Below are 13630 nucleotides of genomic sequence, written 5' to 3'. Positions count from 1 at the left end.
AGTGGAGAGCCTCTGGCTGTGGGTGCCAGAATCCCAGTATCCTGAGAGCAGCAAGCCCTGAGCCATCTTTCCAGCCCCCAGGGCATAGTTTTTCATTAGGATGAATGAATATTTGTACTTAGGCGTGGCTGATATTTTCAGAATTGGACCTGCAATTGTGCTAAACTCTGAAATGAACTTCAGTAGCTATGAAAACGTAGTCCACTTTCATACTCAAACCTAGTTTACAGCCAGACAGGGAGAGTTAGTCCAGGGTTTGCTTTTGGAAACTTCATGATCTCAAATAAAGGAATCCATATCTGATGAAAATAGAATATACACAAGTCCAAGATCATCGCTAGGGAGAATAGACCCTGGGCATGAGCAGAACACGGGCCCCCTTGACATGTTCCCTTAGGGGAGTGCAATTATTTGTGACACCTTCTTATACCTAGCTTCTGTGGTGTCAAATCTTAGAGGATTTGGTTTTGATTTGAGATGATAGGATTGTTACAAGCAGCCAGATGGTTGGAGGCTTTATGAAAAGAGGTTTACCACCTTTAAACCCAATGTGGATTCATGAACCTAGACTAAACTGATGGACTTTGCTGTGAAGTTGGAAACCAGTGTGGGTGCCCTGCAGTTTATATCCTGCAGTCCTCTAAGTATCCATCCTGCTTCCACACCTGGGTAATTGTCTTCCCAGCTCCATGGGCATGGTACATAGCATGTTCTGGGAGTGCCAGGAGACCCAGAGATGTGAGAAGAAAATGGCTTGCCTGTGCAGCCATGTACAACATAGCCAATACAGTCTCAAAAGGGAAAGCAGGATGGTGGGCATACAGGATCCCATTATGGTAATCATAGATCAGGTTTTGTTTGTTTTTTGCTTTTTTGTAAGTTTAGAATTATTTCAAAACAAGGTGTGTGTATGTCTGTCTGTACGTGCATGTGTGCATGTGTGTAATAGGTCCACACTTTTATAAACTCAACTGTAGAACATTTGCCTGGCATGCATGAAGCTCTAGGTTCAATCCCAGTGTCATACAAAGAAATGGCTTTTCTGTTCTGATCAGACCCTGCCTGCTGACACATTATTCTGTCTGACACAGCCCTGTCATAGTTAATAATTGCCTTTTCTGGGCTGGAGAGATGGCTCAGAGGTTAAGAGCACTGGCTGTTCTTCCAGAGGTCCTGAGTTCAATTCCCAGCAACCACATGGTGGCTCACAACCATCTGTAATGAGATCTGGTGCCCTCTTCTGGCATACAGGCATACATGCAGACAGAACACTGTATACATAATAAATAAATAAATTTTAAAAATAAATAAATAATAATTGCCTTTTCTTTCTTGGGCCCCATGGCTCTACCTTCTGTTGTAAGAGAGTTTGTCCATTGTCTTTATTGTACACGGGGCATTCCCTAGTGCATACTAGGTGCTCAGATATATACGTATTTTTGTTTGTTGTTTTTATGTTTGTGAGACAGTCTTGCTCTATGACAGGCTGGGCTCATTGTGTAGCCCACCCGGGCTTGGAAATCATGGCAATCCTGCCTTGGCCTCTCGAGTACTAATATTACAGACATGAGCCACCACACCTGGCTCTCAAATATATCTCTGAGGCGAGTGAAATGACTCAGCAGATAAACGTGCTTTGCCACACAAGAATGAGAGTCTGAATTTGATCCTGAGAACCCACCTAAAGGTGGATCTGCCCAGTTTTCTTGTGACCTCGACATATATACCAATGCACATGTGTGTACACATATCATATACACACAGACACACAACAGTAATACAATTATTTGTATATGAGTGAAAGAAATCCTGAAGAAAAAAAACCCAAAATTTATTTAGCAGTGTAGCATTAACTAAGCCACACTAGCCGCTTGGCTTCAGTACCTGCCTGCCGTGTCCTTTGTTCACATACATGGAGCTAGCGGGTGTGTGAGCTCTGCAGTCAGGTGCTATGAGGCGACTCCTCCAGTCCTCAGAGGCCGTTCCCCTCTACTGTCATGTAATACTTTGCGGACCAAATGACAGTAGTTGGGAGTAGCTGGTAGAAAACAGGAAACTAAAAGTAATAACACATCATAGCAGCTCAGGGTCATTCAGAGTAGTGAAAACATTCCTGTCTCTTAGTACACTCAGTTTTATTCAGCGTAACAAGGGCCCTTCCTGTAATCAGGAACATATGAAAGTTATAAATCATGTTTAATAGTCTCAGACAGATGTGAAAATAGTGTTTTTCTTTAATAGGTAATATTTGCATCTTGTACAAAAATCTGCGATAGCCTTAAAAGGGGATTGAGGTCTAGAAGCTACTCATTTTCCTTTTGTGAATACTACCTTATTACTGGGGACTTTCTTGCTTAAATTTCTAGAAACAGCTCGATGCATGGGTAAACATACCTATGTATTAAAGTTGTAACATGTCACACAGCTGCCTGTATGCCTAGTAATGTATTCTGTAGCCATCATACAATATGCTCCATTGTATGGGTTTGCTTTCATTTGTTTAACCGGTTTTTAATTGATTTGGACATTGTTGGTTTCCAGTCTTTTGCTAATATAGATGAGGCTGAAATTAAGGCTAAGGAATCAAGAATTTGCTTACTCTAACTCCTTCCAGGATAACACCCTCTACCCTACAACTTCCTAAATCCAAGTTTTTAGAGCTTTGTAAGTGATTAGTGTCTGCTTTTGGTGGGCCCTGATGGTTGGACTAGTAAGTCCACACAGAAAGACCAGCCACTTGATTAGAAGGTAGAAGGTCAGGCATAATTGAAAGAGGGAGGAAGATTTTTATTAGGTTTGTTTTTAGTGGGTTATTAGTAGTTTGTTCTTTCATAATTTCATATGTGCACATGGTGTATTTTGGTCCCTCCGCCCACTTCTACTTTCTTTCCACATTAACCATTCTCTCCCGTTCCTCCCTATAAATCTGTTCCCCCATTTATCAGACTGTTTTGTTAGGTGTCCTGTGGTTTGACCACTGCTGTCTGCATGGTACTGAGTTTGGAGATAACCATGAGTGCCTGGTGGGCGTACAAGTGGATACACAACTGGATAATTCTGTGAGTTTGTGGTTCCAATGTCAATGTCCTGTTTAGAAAATGGTACTTCCCAGCCTACATCTCCATCCTGCAGCTCATGTTCTTCCAGTCTCTTCCATGGTGTTTCTTTCCTGAGCCTAAAGGGGTGATACCAATATCTTGTCAATGGCTGGTCTTGTCTAGGTTCTGCTGCCCTTTATTCTCAGCACCTTGTGCAGCCATGGGTCTTTGTATTTATCTCTGTTAACTGCAAGGGGAGTGATCTCCTTAAGGCTTTCAGTAGCCATTGTGGACTGTGGGAGATAGATATTCAGGGGTGTGGCTTGGTGTAATGTCGGTTCAGCTAAGCAGCCATCTTAAGTGTCCACTTTCCAGTCCTCCAAACCTTTCAGGAAGGTACTGAAACCAGAGAAAGACAAAGAAAATTGTAGACCAATGCAAAAAATCCCTATAAAATACTTGCAAACAATTAAAGATCACATCAAGAAGATCATTTGCCATAATCAAGTTGGTTTTTTCTAGAGATGTGGGGAGGGTTCAATATATATAAGTCAATAAATGTAACGATATTAATGGAATCAAGGACAGAAATTGCACAATTATCTCAATAGATACAGAAAAGTCCTACAAGACCAACATCCCTTCATGATCAAAATTATAGGAGGCAAAGGATGAGAGGATCTATGTTAACATAATAAAAGCCATATATAATAACAAATCTTTACCAATATATCAAATAGGGGAAAACGTGATGCATTTCCACTAAAATCAAGATGTCTGTTTTTTTCTTTTAACTTCTTTTCAATATATTGACATTTTAGCTAGTGCAATAAGACACAAGAAGGAACTAGAAAAGGATACAAATACAAAAAGAAAAAATCAAATTATTCTTTTTGGCAGATGATATTCAAAACACAATAGACCATAAAGACCACACACAGGGAGGGAGGGAGGGAGGGAAGGAGAGAGAGAGAGAGAGAGAGAGAGAGAGAGAGAGAGAGAGAGAGAGAGAGCGCCCTAGCTCTAATACTTTCAGCAGCAAAGCAAGATAAAAATACCTTGAAATAAACAACCAGGGAATTCAAAGACCTATTTAATGAAACTTGAACCTTGGAAAAGGAAATCAAAGACATTAGGAGATAGAAAAACTTCCCATGCCCATGGATTAGAAGAATTAATGCTGTGAAAACAAATACATTACCAAAAACAACGTTATGGTAAAAACATAAAAATCTGCATATTCAGTGCAATTCTTATCAAAATTCTAATGCCTTTCTTTGCACAATTTTTTTAAATCTAAAATCTCGTGGAACTATAAAAGATCCCAGATCGCCAAAGAAATGCCGAGCGAACAGAGTAATACTGGAAGGATCGCCATATCCAATTTTAAGTTATGCTGCCGAGTCATAGTAACAAGAACAGCATGGTACTGACAGAAACAGACATATTAGCCTAAATATAAGCTCACACAGCCATATGAGATGCAAAAAACAAAAACAAACAAAAAAAAACCCACAATAAAGAAAAGATATCATCCTCAAAAAGTAGTAGTAGAAAACTAGCTATCCATACATGAAGTTATGAAACTGGATCCTTACATCTCACTCTGTACAAACAATCAGTGCCGAATGCATTGAAGATCTTCCAAATGCATTGAAGATCTTCCGAATGCATTGAAGATCTCACTGGTAGCCTAAACTGAAGCTACTGAAGGCAAAGGAAGGAAGAACACCTCAAGGCTGAGGCATAAGCAAGAACTTTCTCGGTAGGATTCCAGTCATTCAGGAGACAATGCCAATAATTGACAAGTGGTACTGTGGTCATTTGTAGATGATTTTCTAAATGGTCTTATTAAATAAAAAAGCATGGAGCCTGATATAGGGGTGAAAACCTGAGAGATCAGGGAAATAAGGAAAGCTACAACTAATCTTACCTCACCAACTCCACAGCTTCTAAATGCAAGATACTTCTGTCTACCCATGCCTATATGCCTTGCTGTTCTGCCATCTGAATTGCTCTCTCTGTCCAGCTACATCACTTCCTCTTCCTGTCTAGCTCTGTCACTTCCTGTCTGTCTGTACAGACCTCCATGGTTAACTCGTGTTGTAATTTAAGGTGTGTGCCATCATGCCTAGCTCTGTTCCCAGTGTGGCTTTGAACACACATAGATCCAGACAGATCCCTGCCTCCCAAGTGATATGATCAAAGGTGTGTGCTAAAATTGCATGACTTTTGTGTTTACTTATAATGGCTGACTTTTTCCTCTGATCTCCAGGCAAGCTTTATTAGCGCACAAATAAAATACCACCACATTTCAGCACAAATAAAATATCACCACAGTCATTTGAATGTAATTGGCCCCCATAAACCCAAAGACACTATTAGGAGGTGTGGCTTAGTTGGAGTTGATATGGCCTTGTTGGAGGAAGTGTTTCACTGTGGCAGCGGGTTCTGAGATCGCAAATATACTCAAGCCATGCCCAGTGGTTCAGTTTACTTCCTGTTGCCTGCCTATCAAGGTATGAGACTCTCAGCTCCCACACCATGTCTGCCTGTATGCACCATGTTTCCCACCATGATGATAATGGACTAAACCTCTGAAATTGTAAGCCAGCCCCAATTAAATGTTTTTCCTTTATAAGAGTTGCTGTGTTCTTGGTGTTTTTTCACAGCAATAGAAGTCCTAACCAAGACAGATACTTCATGAAACACTAAGCTCCTGCACAGCAAAAAGAAATAGTGAAGAGACACCCTACAGAGTGAAAGAAAACCTTCACCAGTTGTATGTCTGGTAGATTAAGATCCAGAGTGTATGAAGAACTCTTACTAAACACAACAACAACAAAAAATCAAAAAGTAGAGTAAGGAACTGCAGAGTTCTCAAAAGAAGAAATATAAATCGCCAATAACTATTTTTTTAAAGTGTTCAATACTCTTAGCCACCAGTAGTAAAAATGTTAGGATATTTTGAGATTTCATCTCATCCTTGTTAGAATGGTGGTCATTAAGAAAACAACAAGCTGCAGAGGTGGCTCATGGGGGACTCAACACTCCTTGGACACCTGCACTCATGTTAACATGCCCACACACATACACATAATTTTAAAACTTAAAAGTACTAGTGAGGATGTAGACCAAACCAACTCCTATGCACCAATAGTGAGTCCCTCAAAAAGCTATAAATAGATCTACTTTGTGACTCATGTGCATCCAAGTGACTTCAAATGACCACATCACAAACATACTTGAACATCCACTTCACTTAAGTAGCCCTGTTCCCAACAGCTAAGTTATGGAGCTAAACTACATGCTCAATAACAGGAATGGATAAACATAGGTTATACACACAATAGAATCCTCATCCATCAATAGAATAAAGTTATGTCACTTACTAGAAAATGGGTACAAGTGGAGGTAATTTCATGTTTTCTTTCATTTGTTGGCCCTAGACTTTATAGATATGTAAAGTCACATGTCCTGATGACATGAAAAAAGTAAAACTGTTTCAGGGGACTAACAGGAGGGAGTAGAAATGAGAAAAGGAGGGTCAAGATAGGTAAAAGGGAGCATGCTCATGGCACTTGCATGAAAATACATGAAATGGTACAGTACCATTTAAAATGAAAAACTTTAAAAAAAACTATTTCTTAATTTAAAAAATTTATTTGAGAATTAACCAGAAAAGAAAGAAACAATAAAGATAAAAATATATGTTAGTGACCTTGGTCACAGAAAAACTACTGAGTCCAAAAGCTGGTTCTTTGAAAAGAGCAATAAAATTTACAAACCTATGTGGACCAATGGAATCGAATTGAAGACCCTGATATTAATCCGCACACCTATGAACAAATAATTTTTGACAAAGAAGCCAAAAGTGCACAATGGAAAAAAGAAAGCATCTTCAACAAATGGTGCTGGCAAAACTGGATATCAACATGTAGAAGGCTGCAAATAGATCCATATCTATCACCGTGCACAAAACTTAAGTCCAAGTGGATCAAGGACCTCAACATAAATCCAGCTACTCTGAACCTGCTAGAAGAGAAAGTAGGAAGTAGTCTTGAACACATTGGCATAGGAGACCACTTTCTAAATAGAACACCAGTAGCACAGACACTGAGAGAAACAATCAATCAGTGGGACCTCTTGAAACTGAGAAGCTTTTGTAGGGCAAAGGAAACGGTCAACAAAGCAAACCGACAGCCTACAGAATGGGAAAAGATCTTCACCAATCCCACATCTGACAGAGGACTGATATCCAGAATATATAAGGAACTCAAGAAATTAGACATCAAAATGCCCAACAGTCCAATTAAGAAATGGGCTATAGAACTAAACAGAGAATTCTCAACAGAGGAAACTCAAATGGCTGAAAGACATTTAAGGAATTGCTCAACATCCCTAATCATCAGGGAAATGCAAATCAAAACAACTCTGAGATACCACCTTACGCCTGTCAGAATGGCTAAGATCAAAAACACTGAAGACACCTTATGCTGGAGAGGATGTGGAGCTAGGGGAACTCTCCTCCACTGCTGGTGGGAATGCAAGCTTGTACAACCACTTTGGAAATCAATATGGCGATTTCTTAGAAAATTGGGAATCCATCTCCCCCAAGATCCAGCTATACCACTCTTGGGCATATACCCAAGGAATGCTCAACCACACCACAAGAGCACTTGTTCAGCTATGTTCATATCAGCGTTGTTTGTAATAGCCAGAACATGGAAACAACCTAGATGCCCTTCAACTGAAGAATGGATAAACAAAATGTGGTACATATACACAATGGAATACTACTCAGCAGAGAAAAACAATGACATCATGAGGTTTGCAGACAAATGGATGGATCTAGAAAAAATCATCCTGAGTGAGGTATCCCAGACTCAGAAAGACAAACATGGTATGTACTCACTCATAACAGGATACTAGATGTGGAACAAGGATGACTGGACTGCTACTCACATCACCAGGCAGGCTACCTGGAAAACAGGACCCCAAGAAAGACACAGGGATCGCCCAACGACAGAGAAATGGAATGAGATCTACATGAACAGCCTGGACAGGAGTGGGGGTAGTGAAGGGCGAGGGTCGAGGGAAAGAGAGCTTGGGTGAGTGGGAGATCCCAGCTGGATCAAAAACAGAGAGGGAGAACAAGGAATAGGAGACCATGGTAAATGAAGACCACATGAGAATAGGAAGAAACAAAGTGCTAGAGAGGCCCACAGAAATCCATAAAGATACCCCCACAACAGACTGCTGGCAATGGTCGAGCGACAATCCGAACTGACCTACTCTGGTGATGGGATGGCCAAACACCCTAATTGTCGTGCTAGAAACCTCATCCAACTACTGATGGACCTGGAGGCAGAGATCCATGACTAGGCCCCAGGTGGATCTCTGGGAGTCCAATTAGCGAGAATGAGGAGGGTTTATATGAGAGAGAATTGTTGAGACCAAGGTCGGATAAAGCACAGAGACAAATAGCCAAACAAACGGAAACACATGAAATATGAACCAATGGCTGAGGGGTCACCAACTGGATCAGGCCCTCTGAGTGGGTGAGACAGTTGATTGGCCTGATCTGTTTGGGAGGCATCCAGGCAGTGGGACCGGGTCCTGTGCTCATTGCATGAGTTGGCTGTTTGAAACCTGGGGCCTATGCAGGGTCCCTTGGCTCAGCATGGGAGGAGGGGACTGGACCTACCTGGACTGAGTCCACCAGGTTGATCTCAGTCTGTGGGGAAGGCTTTGCCCTGGAGGAGATTGGAATGGGGGGCGGGCTGGGGGGAAGGTGAGGGGGGCGGGAGGGGGGAGAACAAGGGAATCTGTGGCTGATATGTAGAACTGAATTGTATTGCAAAATAAAAATTAAAAAAAAAAATAAAATAAATAAATTAGGTACAAAAAAAAAAATAAAAAAAAAAATAAAAAAATTTACAAACCTACATCAAGAATGTCAAAGGGGAAGAATAAAAAGGAAAACACAAAATACTGATAATAAGAATAAAAGCTACCACACTGCAGAAAATCTTGTAGGTGGTGGATCCGGGGAGAAAGACTGAAGAGCAAAGGAATTATGTATAACTAAGATAAATAATGTCAATTTAGGTGAAACAGCTGCTGCTCTGGAAACTACATGTCAAGCACTATTGGCCCAAAGGGTAAAAGTGCTTGCCATACAGGCCCGACAACCAGAGTTCAGTCTCCAGAGCTCACAGAAAGATGGATAAGGTGGCTCACATCTGTAATCTCAGCACTCCTAAAGCAAATGGGGGGCAGGGACAGAATTGCCTGGGAGTTCACTTTGAGCCAGCCTGGAGTACACCGTCCATCAGCAGAAACAAGAAAGACCGTGTCTCAACAATGTGAAAGGAGAGAACAACTCTTCACCTGCACATGCATGCTCCACTCACGTGTGCCCATGCTGATGCATCAGTAATTTAAAAAGAAGTGAACAGGAAGGGCTTGAGGGTTTAGCCTGTGTTATAAATGGAAAGATTGCTGTAGTTTCATTTTGTTCTACAAATTTTGTTAGAATTTTGATCTCCAGTGCAGAAGTGTTGAGTGGGGCCTAATGAGATGATTAGCAGAACCTACCTAAATGGGCACCAATCCATTTATGGAATCTCTCTGGATGGGTTGATGATAACAGTTAATCTGTCCTTTCTGATTTGGTTTTCATGTGTTCATTTGTCCTTTCAAGCCCTGCCTTGCCAGATGTCATTGCCATGCACTTGATTTCCAGACTCTGGAACCACAAGGCAAACTCTTTTCCTCACAAGTTACCCAAGCTACGACATTCTCTTATACTAGAGAAGGACGAAGTCTCTAGTTATCTGCAAAGGTAAGCACTAACAAGTGAGTTTGCATTAGTTATGCATGTAGTAAGGACTTACCCACTTCATGGTGAACTGCCTCGTCTAACATCCCAGACAACCATAACGCACTGAAGAATGAATAAATACCTCAAGAAGTTCTATAACTATTTTAAGAAAATGAATTCTGATTAAAATACTAGTGAAATAGGAATTTGGCCTAGATGGTTTCTCTATAAATTATATCAAATATCTGAGAAGTAATAGTGATTCTACATAATATATTTGTCTTAGTTTGGGTTTTATTGCTGTGAATGACCATGACAACTCTAACAAAAGAAAATATTTAACTGGGGCTGGCTTACAGTTTCAGAGGTTTAGTCCATTGTTGTCATGGCAGGAAGTGTGGCAATGTTCAGGCAGACATGATGCTGGAGAAAAGCTGAGAGAGAGTTCTACATCTTAGTTCACCAAGCAGAAGGAGAGACTGTGTGCCACACTGGGCATAGCTTGAGCATGTCAGTGTAGATGGAAGTGTCTCAGTCCCACCCGGCTCCATGGTCTGGATGAATCTTTCCCACCCATGGTCCCACAGCCGCTTATAAAATAATTATTCAGAGGCTTATATTAATTACAAACTGTTTGGTCTATGGCTCAGGCTCATTATTAACTAGCTCTTAAACTTAATTTAACCCATTTCTATTAATCTGTTAACTTTGCCACGTGGATTCATGACATTACCTGTGTTCCATCACATCTTGCTTCCCCAGCAGCGCTCAGCATCTCCTCTGACTCTGCCTTCTTCTCCTTGTCTCTCTGCTTGGATTCCCCACCTGGCTCTATTCTACCTTTCCACAGGCCAGAGCAACTTCTTTATTAACCAATGGTAGCAACATATATTCACAGCATACAGAAAGACATCACACAGCATATCAGACCTCAAATCCTACCACCATAGTGACACACTTCCTCCAACAAGGCCACACCTCCTAATAGTGCCACTCGCTATGGGCCAAGCATTCAAACACATGAGTCTATGGGGGCCATTCCTATTCAAACCACATTCTACTCCCTGTCCACCATAGGCTTGTAACCATAACATAATGCAGAAATGAATTCAGTCCAACTTCAAAAGTCCCCGTAGTCTATAGCAGTCTCAAACTTGTTTAAAAGTTCAAAGTCTCTTCTGAGATTCATGCAATCTCTTAATTGTAATCTCATATGAACTCAAGAAAAAAAAACACATACTTTCAGCATATAATGGTACAGGATATATATTACCATTCCAAAAGAGAGGAAAGGGAACATATATGAGGAAATACTGAACCAAAGCAAGACTGAAAACCAGCTGAGCAAATTCCCAACTCTTCATCTCCATATCTGATGTCAAAGCACTCTTCAGATCTCCAACTACTATCAGCTTTGTTGACTGCAACGTAATTCTTCCCCCAACCCCCACTCCATTTTGGAGTAATTTATTTTTATTTTAAATTTTTTATTTATTTTACATACCAACCACAGTTCTCCCTCCCTCCCCTCCTCTTGCTCCCCCCTACCTCCCTCACTTCACCCTGCCTTCCCATCCACTCCTCAGAAAGGGTAAGGCCTCCCAGGGGGAGTCAGCAAAGCTTGGTACATCAAATTAAGGTAGGACCAAGCCCCTCCCCCCTGCTTCAAGGCTGAGCAAGGCATCCCACCATAGGGAATGGGCTCCAAAAGGCCAGCTCATGCACCAGGGATGATAGATCCTAGTCCCACTTCCAGGGCCCCACAAATAGACCAAGCCACACAACTGTCACCCACATTCAGAGGGACTAGTTGGTCCCTTGCAGGCTCCCCAGCTGTCAGTCCAGAGTCTGAGAGCTCCCATTAGCTCAGGTCAGCTGTCTCTGTGGATTTCCCCATCATGATCTTGACCCACCCACCCACCCCACCTTGCTCATGTAATCCCTCCTCCCTCTCTTGGACTGGATTCCTGGAGCTTGCCCCTGTGACTAGCTGTGGATGTCTGCATCTGCAGATCGGTGGCTCTCTGCATCACCATATGCATCAGTTACTGGCTGGAGGTTCTGTGATGACAGGGTAGTCACCAATCTGATCACAGGAGGCTAGTTCAGGCACCCTCTCCACTATTGTTAGGAGTCTTAGCTGGGGTCATCCTTGTGGATTCCTGGGGATTTCTCTAGCACCAGGTTTCTCCCTAACCCCATAATGGCTCCCTCTATCAAGATTATCTCTTTCATTGCCTCCCTTTCCCTTCCTCCCCAAACTCACCCATTCCATTCCCACATGTTTTCATCCCTTATCCCCTCCCTTCTACCCCCACCCCCAGTTTCCCCAGAGATCTCATCTATTTCCCCTTCCTAGGGCAATCCATGTATCTTTCTTAAGGTCCTCCTTGTTACCTAGCTTCTCTGGGGGTGTAGATTGTAGCCTGGTTATTCATTATTAACATACTTCTTTCACTTGGGCTGTTTCTACTCCCTCATAGCAGCTCTCCTCAGCAGGTATCCCACAGCTCTGGCATCTCCAACATCTTGGGGTCTCCAAGGCAATCCAGGCTTCACCTTCACAGCTTCACACAATGGCCTCTCTAGGCCTCCATTCAGGGATACCCCTGACACATGCCTGGTTTCAGTGGCTTTCCTTAGTCACAAGGGAGACCCCTTTCTTCTGTCCTTGAAGTCAGAACCATGAGGCTGAAGCTGCCAAGTTCTGCTGCTTACTGGGGCTGGAACATGGCTCCCTTGTTCGGTTACATCTTCACTAGCTTTCTGTTTTCAATGGTTTCCTTCACTACTTAAGCCTGGCTGTCTTGGAACTTGTTCTGTAGATCAAGCTGGCCTTGAACCTAGAGATCTACTTGCCTCTATCTCCAGAGTGCTGGGATTAAAGGGGTATACCACCACACCTGGCTCTAAGCTGTTCTTTCATTCTTTTTCACAAGCTTAGCTGGGTGGAGTCTTGCCTTGAGGTCACTGCTCCCTTTATTCCATTCCTAATCTGGTTGTCTCCTTGAACACAGGACTTGGCTCCATTCCACTTCCTGGTGCCCCTTTTCTCCTCAAATTGTTCTACATCTTTTTTTCCCTTGCTCAGCTTGTTCCCTTTCATTATAAAACTTTGTAAGAGTGAACACTATTAACCACATGACAGTGCCTATACTAGGCTATTTTGAGATTTCCTCTGTCAACAGAATTTATCACAATCATTTTAGCCTAAAGCAGACTCTTCAGACAAGGAAAAAAGTATTCTTCACCAAAATATCACAAGAACAATCTCTAGGCAACATACTAAAATTCTTCTGCTCTGAAGCGTCTTAAGCCAGGCCCCCATAGTACAAATCACCCTCAGCACCACTGTCTTCCATGTTCCTACTGGTACAGCCCATTAAGCCCCACTTAAAGCATTCAGCTGCTTCCTAATCCAAAATCCCAAAGTCCACATTCCTCCAAACAAAAGCATAGTCAAGCCTATCACAGCAATACCCCACTCCTTGTACCAACTTCTTAGTTTGGGCTTTATTGCTGTGAAGAAACATTATGACCATAGCAACTTTTTTTTCTTTTCTTTTTAAATACTACTTTTCTTTTTTGGGTGCTCAATACTTTTCAAGCTTTCTCTGTTTTGTTTTTCTTTTCTTTTTTATTTTATTTTTTATTTTTTGGTTTTTCGAGACAGGGTTTCTCTGTGCAGTTTTGGTGCCTGTCCTGGATCTCACTCTGTAGCCCAGGCTGGCCTCAAACTCACAGAGATCCACCTGGCTCTGCCTCC

Source organism: Peromyscus eremicus, chromosome 9, assembly GCF_949786415.1.
Source record: "Peromyscus eremicus chromosome 9, PerEre_H2_v1, whole genome shotgun sequence".
NCBI lineage: Eukaryota > Metazoa > Chordata > Mammalia > Rodentia > Cricetidae > Peromyscus > Peromyscus eremicus.
The sequence above is the reverse complement of the archived record's forward strand: the minus strand, read 5'-3'. Positions refer to the sequence as shown.